Here is a 12,802-nt window from a genome sequence, read left to right as displayed (position 1 = left end):
TTAGTTTCTCGTATTCTTATGCGTGTAGTCTCCCTTATATTTTATGGTCTAGTCTAGTAATACACTGTCGTAATTGTGGGTAAACGCCTCCGAGTTCCGTGTTAATATACATTTGTCTTAATCCGTAAAGTAATTCACCCGAGAGGGAGGATGCTTTACACATATGACTAATCACATACCTAATATACATAATTAAGTGATTATAGTTACCAATGTTAGTTTCCCAGAGCAATGTAGACAACACGAAGAAACAGTATTATCTATAAATCCGATTTCGACTAAGTACTTATATAAATCCATTGAAGTCAGCACAGAACAAAGCATTGTTATTGTTAACAATGTCCAACACAACTCATCAAATGGAGTTTGAGATTTCGCATTAGATTTCATTTTTTCGCACTTAAAATAAAACTTTTCAAGCTGGTCACTTTAACTTTTGATAATATCACTTGACGAGCTCATAAACATAGATCCGTTTGTAGACATACTGAAATCAATGTTAGTTTTACGTAACATTACACGACTAAATAATAACTAAATAAGTTTAGTATAGTATTACTAAACTAACTTTTCCTTGAAATAAATTAATATACCATACTTAACAATACTATACTTTTAGTAAGTATAACTGAACTAAATGATCATCGGACTGAAATAGAAATATACTTAACTAAAATGTATTTTTTAATATTAAGTATCGTTCAATAGTAAAGTAAATAAACAATCTACTTCATTTAACTATACTATTAACTAATTAAATTTAACTACATAAAATAAAACAATCTTACCTCAGATAGATTTGAATCATAAGCCTTATTATTAACAATACAATACTATGGCACTAAGCTACCTAATCCTTACAGCTTACAATCGTATAATACCAGAGATAAGGAGATGGCTCACTCCACGTAAAGCCCAGCAGTCGACATTTTCCCTCCTCCCCCTCTCTAGCAGACGAATTCGACTGCGCTGCTCCTTTCGGCCAGACGTGTTGCCAGATGAAAGAAAATATGAATTATTATAAAGTGGAAGGGTCAACCAACTTGGATTTAGTTCAACCATGGTCTGGACTGTGGTTCGCTCAATTTGGCAGAGCTCAACCTTGGTTGATCTTTTGGTGAACCATAAAACGGAAATCGAGCTCAACTGTGACGAATTGGTTAAAAAGAAATACTGATTGAGCTCAATTTAGGTTCAGGTTGAGCTCAAAAGTTGACGATAAAACGCACCCCAAGTTGCTTCTGTCAGAGCAAAGCCTACTTAATGCTTAAGGCCTGTAAACTCGAATACCTCCTATGGCGGTGACGCGTTACCTGGCAACAACTAATCATAGAAAAAACAAGGGTTACGACGACACCATCTGGCGCTCGCTACTGCTAATGCTTCGAAAACCTAAATACAACATTAAGCAAAAACAGGGCTTCCTTGTATTTCTTAACTAAGAGTATCTTAGAATCCTTAACTTTTAGTTAAAGAATTCCAGTAAGTGTAAAAAATCACCTCTTTGAAAAAGATTTGTGTCCCCTAAGTAATATTTTCATCATTACATTTCACCATTACAATCAAATTGGCATCGTTGTTAGGATAGTGGTTAAGGACTCCATCTAGAGATTTATTGATATGAATATGTTGGTTCAAGTCTATAGGGCATCTTTTTTTACAGTTGTTGCCATCGCGGCAACGTAGCAGTCGTTGGTAGATTTCATCTGCTATAACCAGAGTCATAGAACCCTGGTTGGTTCACTATGGCATTCCCCCCTTGCAAAAAAGGGGATACCTTGTGCAAGCCATATGGCAGTTTTTGCTCCGACGCTTGCACTGCCTCTACCGGGCTTGTTAGGTATTCGCCAATCACAATATCCCTTTGTAAAACAACTGGGCCAATTGCGAAGGATTTTACTTAGCCATCAAGTTTGGGAGGAGTCTCTAACATAAACACAGAGAATTTTCTAAGTCTTTAAAGTGAAACCACCAAACACACGACAAACAATCACAAATTGATATTGTTCAAATGTGTTTTAAATTTTGTTTTCAAATACATTCGTAAAAAGAGCATACGGCACAGGCTTAAATTAGTTTAAAGCTTTATCTGTGAATTACAAACACTTAACAGGTACAGAAAGTTGATGGAAAAGTGACTTATGTCACTTAACTTGTAGCAAACAAGGAACCCTGAACGAAAAATGTGGAAAAATTCTAACCGACATTTGGTCAAATGCCACCGGGCTGATCATGCAGGCGAGATTTATTTATCTTTTTTTCGTTTCTTAATGAAACAGTTGCATGCAATGCAATATGCACCTCTACGTCCAGTGTTATTTATTAGCATCTGTTTTCTTACGTCTCCTTCTTTCTTTTTTGAATTTTCCTTCGTTACGACTAGCAAAATTTCGGAATGGGATATCAGGTTGGAGATCTTTTTATTCTTCACTTAAAAACAAAAAAAAATTACCCGTTAGTTATTGTAAAAAAATAAATATTATGAATCTGGCGAGGAACAAGAAAAGACGTTGATGAAACCGTTTCTTTATCTTTTCTTTGCAACGATAGACAAGACCAACTGCTGCCACCAGCATGCCCAACTTCTTTCTTTAGTGCTCGAGGCCCACATTGATAAAAGGTCTTGGTCTGTAGTCCCTGTTTTACATTGTTCCGATGGACCAGGGTTTTCCCTAATGATGGTTCAAATTATGGTAATGAATATACAAAATGCAATTTTCTCTGTTAAAATAATAATTGTAGTGTGACATCAACTACCTTTGTGGTTATCGTTGGGCCTCTCTTGAAATGGCTGTCTAAAACTCTTCAGTTCTCGGGTTGGCACTGGTTGATCTACATAAAAAAGTATTATTATCAGAGAGAAAAGTTAAAAGGGTGACTTGTTTTCCTTACCAAGGTTCAGTAAATGCTTGGGCTTTGCATCACTTTTCAAGTTCCAACGTTCAAATGCGAAAAAAAGTTCCCCCAATTGTCCTACCCTTCACAATGTCGGCATCGTCAAAATGACGACTACACAAACGGGAATTAGACGTCAAATTACTGGAAGAAACCAACGACTTTTAATCAGTGAAAGAGGATGGTGGAATCTGGAAAAAAGTCATTCCGTTTTCTTTAGAGTTTTCTTTTCCATACATCACTTGACAGCCAGCTACAGCGCACCGACGCTTAGCCGCCATTTTTTCCCTCTGTTCTCTCGGTTCTCTTCACTACCGAAAGTTTCTTAGTATTCTCCCAGACGGCGCTACGACCGTTGGCGGAAAAAATAAGCTCCGCCCCCAAAACCTAGATTTTTTCGACCTTTGGCTTGCTCAAGGCATCCCCTTTTTTGCAAGGGGGGAATGCCATAGTGAACCAACCAGGGTTCTATGACTCTGCTATAACTGTATTTTTGTATTGTGCAAAATGTGAATAAATTTGAATGTTACAGTCCAACGATTAGTGTTTAGTGTCGTTATTTTGTTTTTTTTTGTTTTTGATTATTATAAAAATATGTCGTCACTACTATACAGTTAAAACTAAATTAAAATTTTACTTTTCTACTGAAAAGAGCACAATAGAGCTGTAAAACATCCTACGTTGCACGTTCTCCACAAATGCGAAAATCTCATTTGTGTCGAAGTTGGTCTGCTGCGGCTGCAGCGTCTTATGGAGAAACCAACTTCTTCATGTTAAAAAATAAGTTTTCATAAATATTATTAAGATTTCCCCCCTTTTCTTCCTAGCAGTGGGTACCCTATTCATTTTTTCCTTTCCCAATTTTTTTTCTAGCCCTAGTTCTATCTGGTTTATTTTTATTTAGCTATTGTTTGTGAATGGTTTGTTGTTCATCCCCTCGTAGCAGACGAATTTCTGGCAGCAAACGAAATTCTTCGGCTAAAAGAGAAGAGCATTTTACAAACAAAAATAAAATAAAAATAAAGTAGATAGAACTGGGGCTAGAAAAAAAAATTGGCGAGTTCAGTTGTCAATCAGCAAGAACTTGCGATTTTTGGTTGATAGATGACACCTGCATCCCGCCCAGTTCCCCCTCTTACCAAAATTAAAATCGCAATATGTTCTTAAATGATAAGTTTATAAAGAAAAAATTAGATGGTTACAATCGCCTTTTAAAGTTGCATTTAATGGTGTATTTTTCATTTTTTCATGAAAATAGGCCACCCGACACCCTTTAACAAGGCGAGATAGGGAAAGAATCCCGTCCTTAAGTTAGAGTAGTCCATGGTAGAGCCAGTGAGTAAAGTAGCACCATAGACTACGAAGTAAAGACAGCAATCGGCTCCATAAGCCTGAGCGGAATCATCTAAAGCGATGCTCCTGCTTGCCGGTAGGGGTCAGGTCGTACGCCCTAGGAAGGTGAACATTCGTTTTCCTGTTTCCCTACTGTTTACGTGCTTCACACACACGCATTTTCGGGTATATATAATTCATATGAATTTTTCAATTTAATACCATAATTTTATAGAGCCCTTCCCCGTGCCCCGTGAATTTTTACTTTATTTTGCTTTATTTTTCAGGTTTTTCACTATCGTGCCAGCAGCTTTCGTTATTAAACTCGTCAAGGTCAACCCATATTTGCACCAGGGCCGATCCTAAAACGCTCTAGTCTACATAGACTGAGAAAAAGTGAGAAGAGGCTTCAAGAATTTGCTGAGACAATGTGATTCAAACCATCTAGTCGAAATTTTCACTGAGACCAGCTGAGACAAGCTGAGGTCTCAGCCACTTGATACGACCCTTGTAGCACGATGTACAGTATCCTGCACAAAAATCCGAACACCAATTTAATTTTTTAAAGCTACCTATTGGCGGGGTAAAGGGTTTTTTGTTTGTCTTCTTTAAGAGGGAGGGTAGACGGGGTGACGGACACATAAGGCAGGGTTGGGTAAGTCTAGAATTTTTTTTTTATGCCTTAAGCTATTACGCTTTAAGGCAAGTAACAGGTCGGGACATTTTGCAACCCCCAGGGTGATGTGTTTTTTTTTTAACGACAGTTGGAAATGTTGGATTTAGGCTCTGTAATATTCTTTACCCAAAATAAATTACACAGCTGCCTGTGCACAATTTTGTCGATACCGATGGCATATGTGTAGAGCCTCTAATTGCGACGGCGGAATTCGGTGTTCGATTCCCGATAAGGAATTGCAATAAATTTGGTATCTTTATAATATTGTCACTGGTAGAATTGTTTGAGGCAATAAACACTTGTTGATGTGAACAGCCCAAAGCCAAAGTTACTTAAATGTTGGCCCTTTCGTCACTGGGCACAAACATAAAGGTCTCTTTCACCATTGGACTACTCTAAATAATTCTAACACTACTTCCAATGGTGCCCTAATGGACTAAAACGCAGATAGTTTAACTGAAAACTCTAATAAACACAAACCGAGAAGCAAGAGTTGTTTACCAGACAACGAACAGACGCGAACTAACTAGCTCTAGATTAATAAGACCACGCTAGAAAAAGCCATCTATCGGTCATTTATAAAAACAACTACACAATACTACATAAAAGACATACGTCACAATATCGCCACCTAAAAAAAAAAAGGATCGTCCTCGATCATACAAGCATACAATCAAAAGATCATTATAAAGAAAAACGCACAGGAGCCCGTAATTTGTTTCTTGATCTTTACCTGTGTGAACCAATTACATCATTAACATTATCGACATTTTTGGAACAATTCTCTTCAGTTCTTGGAGCTCGAAGTATTCTTCTTGGACGTGATGCCGTCTCCGTACCTGTAATAGAAGAGTTCGAAACAACCAAATTCTTTCCTCTGTCCCCGTCGGAACAAGGAGAATGCTTATCACCCTCAAAGGTGGTACACTCATCACCCTCAAAGGTGGTACTCTCATCACCCTCAAAGGTGGTACACTCATCACTTCCGTTTCTAGCAAAACGCAAAGCGGAACTCTCATCACCACCATCTCTGCTGAGATGCGAGGTGGTACACTCATCACTTCGGTCTCTGCCAAGACGCGAAGAAAACTCACTTACACTTCTATTCTGGCAGGAACTAGAAGTGTTCACACGAGAGGTGTTCACATTAACACGGAAACGAAAAGGTTTTAAATGGGAAACATGAACACAATCTGTTGTCTTCTTTCTTCCATATAGTAGTTGGACAATATAGTCAAGATCGCTCACTCGACGCACTATTTTGTATGGACCGAAATATCGATGAAGTAATTTAGTCGCACGTCCTTTCTTTTTAATAGGACGATACACTAACACTAAGTCTCCAACGGCAAAAGATGCATCACGACGACGATGATCAAATCGTTTCTTCTGACGACTTTGAACATGAAATAGACGCTTCTTCACAGCTTCGCGTATAACATTAAGCTGAGTTGCTAACTGACGCACTCGATCGCTTGGATCAGTATCACTACACTCAGAATTGGGATTATTGCCTAACGCAACATCAATCGGTAAAACGGCTTCTCGACCGTACAAAAGGAAGAAAGGAGTGACTCCCGTCGATTCCTGTTTACTCGTATTATAAGCAAACGTAACGAAATCAACATAATCATCCCAATCATTGTGACAAGAGTTTACATACATTGACAACATTTCCGCAAATGTATGGTTGTAGCGTTCTACCAAACCATTACATTGTGGATGATACGCAGCAGTAACCAAATGATTAGTCTGCATAGCTTTAAAAAGTTCTTCAGAAAAAGAGGAGGTTAAACAATTTCCCCTATCGGATATAAGAAAAAATGGCGCACCATGTTGTAACACAACACGTTTTACAAAAAAATCGACCAATTCTTTTGACGAAGCAGAAGGAACAGCTTTACAAATGGCCCATTTGGTCAGATAATCCACAGCAACTATCGAATACCGATTTCCCGAGGTAGTTTGAGGAAAAGGTCCAATAAGATCAATGCCAACCTTCTCAAAAGGTTGCTGCACTTGAATGGGACGCAATAAGCCAGCAGGTCGCTCCTGAGACCGCTTCTTAGACTGACATTGACCACAAGAAAGAACAAAACGAATAATGTCACGTCGCATCTTAGGCCAAAAATAACGTTGCTTAATCTTATACAAAGTTCGAGTGACACCTAAGTGTCCAGCAGTAGCATCATCATGACAGGCATGTAAAACTTGATCTACAAACAATTGAGGGAGACACAGTTGATAAAAAAGTCTCCCATGTTGAATCCAATGACGAAATAAGATTCCGTTTTTTAATTCAAATTGCCTAACAAGCTGCCGTATACGTCGAGAAGACGTCCCTTCCGAAAAGCCAGCAAGAATATCTCTCCACCATTCCGACTGATGCTGTGCCAAGATAATGTCTTCATTTTCACACCAGTTAGAAGAATGAACAACCAAGACTGGCATGTCCTCAAGCTCTGTAGGAGGATGTATCGGAGCACGAGACAAACCATCTGCATCCAAATGTGAACGACCACTTCGATAAACAATTTCTATATCCAGATCCTGCAATTGAAGACTCCACCGCGCCAACCTACCCACTAAATCATTTTTCTTTAAAAGCCAGCAAAGAGTATGATGATCCGTCACCACTTTTATCTTAAGTCCCCAAGTGAACATCCGGAACTTCTGAACCGCCCAAACGAGAGCGAGGCATTCCTTTTCGGTCACATAATAATTGATTTCGGCCTTACTCAATAAGCGACTTGCATACGCCAACACATGTTCCTTCCCATCCTGATGCTGACTCAAAACAGCACCCACACCAAAACCGCTAGCATCGCAATGAATCTCCATTGGAAGATTATACTTGGGATGAGCCAGCACAGGAGGGTTTGTTAACGCAGTCTTTAAAGATTCAAAGCTGCGTTGATGTTCTTCCGTCCAGATAAAACGACTACTTTTCTTAGTCAAATTTGAGAGGGAACGGGCCAAAACAGCGAATCCTTGAACGAATTTCCTATAATAGGAACATAGGCCTAAAAAGCTTTGAAGCTCCCGGACATTCCTCGGTATAGGAAAATCCTGAACAGCAGAGACTTTTTCGGGATCAGGCGATGAACCCGAAGCACTCACAATGTATCCAAGCACTTTAAGCGACTGCTCTAGAAAGGAGCATTTGGACAACTTCAACTTGAGTCCCGCCTTCAAAATTCGTTGTAAAACAGCCTCAAGACGAAACAAATGCTGTGAAACCGTAGAAGAAAAAATAACAATGTCGTCTAAATAGACCATTGAATTCCATTGAAAACCGGCCAAAACCACATCCATCGTCCACTGGAAAGGGCCAGGAGCATTGGTTAGCCCAAAAGGCATCACCTTGAACTGATATAAACCATCGGCCGTAATAAAAGCAGTTTTGACTCTATCTTCCTGATTCATTTCAATTTGCCAATATCCTGCCTGCATATCCAGAATCGAGAAATACTGCGACCCCTCCAGACGGCTAAGGGCATCGTCAATCCTGGGAAGCGGATAAACATCCTTGACAGTAACCGCATTCAACTTACGATAATCTACACAAAAGCGCCACCCTCCATCCTTTTTCTTGATTAAAACAACAGGTGCAGCCCACGGACTGTTTGACGGCTCAGCAACCCCATCCCTAATCATATCTTGAACCTGATCCTGAATTAAATCACGCTCGCGCCAAGCACTGCCATATGGGGGTTGGTGAACAGGCAGATGGAATCCCGTGCTAATTTGATGTTGAAAAACATTGGATCGACCCAGATCACTTGGTGTTCGAGCAAAAAAACACGAAAAACGCATTAAGAGAGTTACAACCTGCTCACAATCATCGGCATTCAAATCTTTACTGACTCGATCGGCAAAATTTAGAGGCGTTAGATCAGAGTCATTGAAGGTCTGTACAGGAAGGTCATCAATAACCTCTTGAACAGGAAAAACCTTCCCGAGAACCATACCCGCGGAAACAAATTGAGAAGAAGCAGAAAAATTCGTTACAGGAAAAGGATGTGGTTCTTTACAAGACACACTAGTAGGAAGTAAAATACGACCCATTGATAGGCCTTTATCAACAAACACCTTTAAGGACGGTTCAATAAGTAAAAACGGCTCTTCAATTTCCTTCCCACATGAACATCTTATATCCGTAGCCAAGGTAATCAAGGAGTAGGCTGGAATGGAACGAGATTCCCGACAAACAATCCACCCATAGTCATCTTTTCTTTTTTCTACAACATCGAACCCATTTACCGCAAATGAACCTATTCCATCGTCATCATATCGAACTGAGAATGATTTGATCTGTGCGAGAGAATCATTACCCAATAAGAGAGGAAAACCATTAAGGGGAACAATGGCTGCCGTCACCCAGATTAAACATTTATCAAGAAAAAGTTTGAATTTAACTGCCCCTTTTGGATAAATTCGTGTGCCATCCACAAGAATTAAACGAGGACCTTCCCAAATCCAACGATTTTCCAGTAAACCCAATTCCTGACAAAATTCTGGCGAAATCAAAGTTGCTCCCGCCCCTGTATCAATAACAGCTTTTACAGTTTTCCCAAAACAGGTCACCTCTTTCAAAACTACATTCTTTGACGTCGGATGGGGAAGATGCAAGACTTCGGTGATGGATTCCCCTTCAACCACCGCATTCAGTTTGATGAGCGAGACGAAGTGCCTGAATTATTCCCATTAGCTTGATTTGAAGAGGAGCCCCCCGAAAAGCCCGCATTCGATAAACCCTGCCTTGAACTACTCTCAAGCCTAGAAGGGCACTGACGTGAAATATGACCAACCTGCCCACAAATAAAACACGCAAGTGGTGGCCGCGTTGAATTAGACCTACAGGCACGAGCAATATGGCCTGGGTGGCCACAAGAATTACAAATGGGGTGACCATCAGCCGTCCTTTTCATAACCCGATTGCCCAATCCGACACCATCATTCCGAACACTCATCCCGACATTCTTCCTGCTAGCTTTAAGTTCTGACCGGATGGTTTCTTTAATGGTGGAGGTGAAAGAGGTTAAGGTAGATGCCACATCTTCCTTAATCTCTTTTCTCAATAACGCAATTGAAGTGTTCAACTCCTCCTTCGTAACAAACCCAGCAGAGGGAGGATTCAAGATGGTAGTCTGCATTACTGGGGTAGACAAAGAATCATTCAAAGCTCGATTGGCCATGGCAATTGCCTGACAATGAACTTGAATCCGAGCAAAAAGTTGATCAACGGTAAATGGCTGCGTTAGATCAGGCATCACCTTTTCCATAAGAGAAGGACTTAATCCACGCAAAATATGCTGAACTTTCTCTTGTTCAGGCATATCTGCATTAATTTTTGAACAAAGATGAACAACATCATAACAATAAGTCATGACGGGTTCACCAGGGCCTTGCCTTCGGGCACGAAGTTGCGAATCTAATTCCATTTCGTAGTTTTGATGACGAAATGCCCTCAAAAATCGATCACTAAGAGCGGGAAAAGTGTCAGGTCGTGGATTCAAACTAGAAAACCACCTCTCAGCAACTCCTTCCAAACATAGGGGCAACTGTCGTAGTTGCTGATTCCCATCCCACAAATTGAAATCGCTAACCCGTTGAAATTGACGCAACCATTCAACTACATCTTGATGAGGCTCTCCACGAAAGATCGGTGGATCACGCGCACGCAAGCGAGGAGCCTGTTCATTTACGACTACAGCAACTGTAGAACCCTCTCGACCTAACCGACGAGCCATGATTCAGAAAGAAAAAATCAAAATCAAAGATTCGCTAAAGAATCACAACAAGAAGCCTCTATCACAAGTCAAGTGAAAAAGGGACTGTAAAATCAAAAATCGGTAAGGCAAACCCTACCCAGCCCACAACAAAATCTTACCCACTAAGAGGGGAACCCAAGTATCGGGACCAATACTTTTATAAGCTGTGTATTACAGCACTGACCGACGGAGGCTATGACCCTCACCTAAATTTAAAAGGTAATTTTTAATTTAGGTTAGGGGACGCAACTTACGAGCTCTCGGGTCTTGGCTAAAGAGTGATATCCAACCACTCAAATGATAACGGGTAGTAATCCAATTAAAGACCCGAAAGCAATCAAATCTTCGAGTCAAATCTAGACTGAAAAGATAAAAAGAGAGAATTAATTGTTCACTAGCAAGATGATAAAAATAGAGATGCCCAAACACGAAGTCGATTCATCCACAATTCGATAATAAAATTCCACAATCCGTTCAAAATTTCCTAAATGACAAATAAAAGAGAAGAAACAGATTAACTTGTCTACACACAACGATGAAACGATACTTGGCCATTAGCGTCACCAAAGGAAACAAGATGGTGGCAATGGGAAAAATAAAAAATGGCGACGACGCTAACACGTAATGAAACGAAAACGTTTTGGATCACTAACACAAATCGACACTGCGTTCTCACAAAATCAAAATTCACTTTGAAAAATTCACCATCAACAAGTGTAGCCAATACCCTGCATCTCCACCAAATTGTCACGGGTAGAATTGTTTGAGGCAATAAACACTTGTTGATGTGAACAGCCCAAAGCCAAAGTTACTTAAATGTTGGCCCTTTCGTCACTGGGCACAAACATAAAGGTCTCTTTCACCATTGGACTACTCTAAATAATTCTAACACTACTTCCAATGGTGCCCTAATGGACTAAAACACAGATAGTTTAACCGAAAACACTAATAAACACAAACCGAGAAGCAAGAGTTGTTTACCAGACAACGTACAGACGCGAACTAACTAGCTCTAGATTAATAAGACCACGCTAGAAAAAGCCATCTAGCGGTCATTTATAAAAACAACTACACAATACTACATAAAAAGACATACGTCACAATATTCTTCATTCGCATATGCTGGGAATATTATTTTTCTTAGAACGAAGTAAATTATTATTTTTTTAAGTTATTTAATAAACAAAAAAAAGCACATATTGCTCGATGAAAACTTGTTTTATATATGGACGAGAATTTCTCGTAAGATAACCACAATAATTCATCACCTTATTTAGAATCGAACACCGATCTCCAGCATCACATTCAGAAACGCTACACCTACGCCATTGACAACGACATAAACATTCACAGGCAGCTGGAAGATAAGCTAAATGGTTTCGGTAAGCAACATTACCAAGCCCAAGCCCTAAATTTCCAACTGTAGTTAAAAAAAACACACCACCCTGGGGGTTGCAAAAATGTCCTGGCCTGTAACTTGCCTTAAAGCGTAATACCTTAAGGCATTTTTTTTTAATGTCTGGACTTACCCAACCCTGCCCTGTCGTGTCCATCACCCCGTCTACCCTCCCCCTTAAAAAAAAAACCCGCTACCCCGCCAATAGGTGGCTTTAAAAAATTAAATCGGTGTTCGGATTTTGGTGCAGGATACTGTACCAGGAGAGGTGGGCAAACGCGAGAGGAAAGAACTGTGCCAAGTTTCAATTCTTATCCTCACTTCTGCCGCTAGGTTCTCTAGTGTGAGTGGCCCTCAAATCTGGCGCCAAGTTTAACCATTGTGGATAAAGCATCGTGGTTTAAGGGTGTTTTAGTTCAGTAACAATAAAATTAACACAATGCTAGTTTCTAATAACGTAAAATCAATTACAATTTATTGATTTTTTTCAGAAATATGGTTAATTTTTGTTTGTTTTTATCGCGTTTGAAATGTAACAACAACAAAAATGCAAGATGGGCTACCCCATCTTTGTAACTTACATAATTTTAAAAAATTTCATGAATAATACAGGAAGAATTGATAAACTAAAACTTACCAAGAAAAAGGGTTAGTATGGCATCATCTCTCAATTTCCAGCGACTCAATGGGGCGCCACCATTTACAGAGTTCTTGATGATGAATTCTTCT

At 39.7% G+C, this 12,802-nt stretch overlaps 1 long non-coding RNA gene across 1 annotated transcript; it reads right to left on the bottom strand.

Annotated features, from left to right (window-relative positions):
* Positions 1 to 2,403: 2,403 nt before the first annotated feature.
* LOC123474335 lies at positions 2,404 to 3,385 on the bottom strand. The gene is made up of 3 exons (XR_006648962.1): positions 2,893 to 3,385; positions 2,758 to 2,832; positions 2,404 to 2,672 (listed from the first exon to the last, which is right to left on the bottom strand). It is a non-coding gene; the product is annotated as an uncharacterized LOC123474335 (long non-coding RNA).
* Positions 3,386 to 12,802: the final 9,417 nt, after the last annotated feature.

Source organism: Daphnia magna, linkage group LG7 (assembly GCF_020631705.1).
Source record: "Daphnia magna isolate NIES linkage group LG7, ASM2063170v1.1, whole genome shotgun sequence".
Classification (NCBI taxonomy): Eukaryota; Metazoa; Arthropoda; class Branchiopoda; order Diplostraca; family Daphniidae; genus Daphnia; species Daphnia magna.
This window is presented reverse-complemented; position numbering and strand designations above follow the sequence as displayed.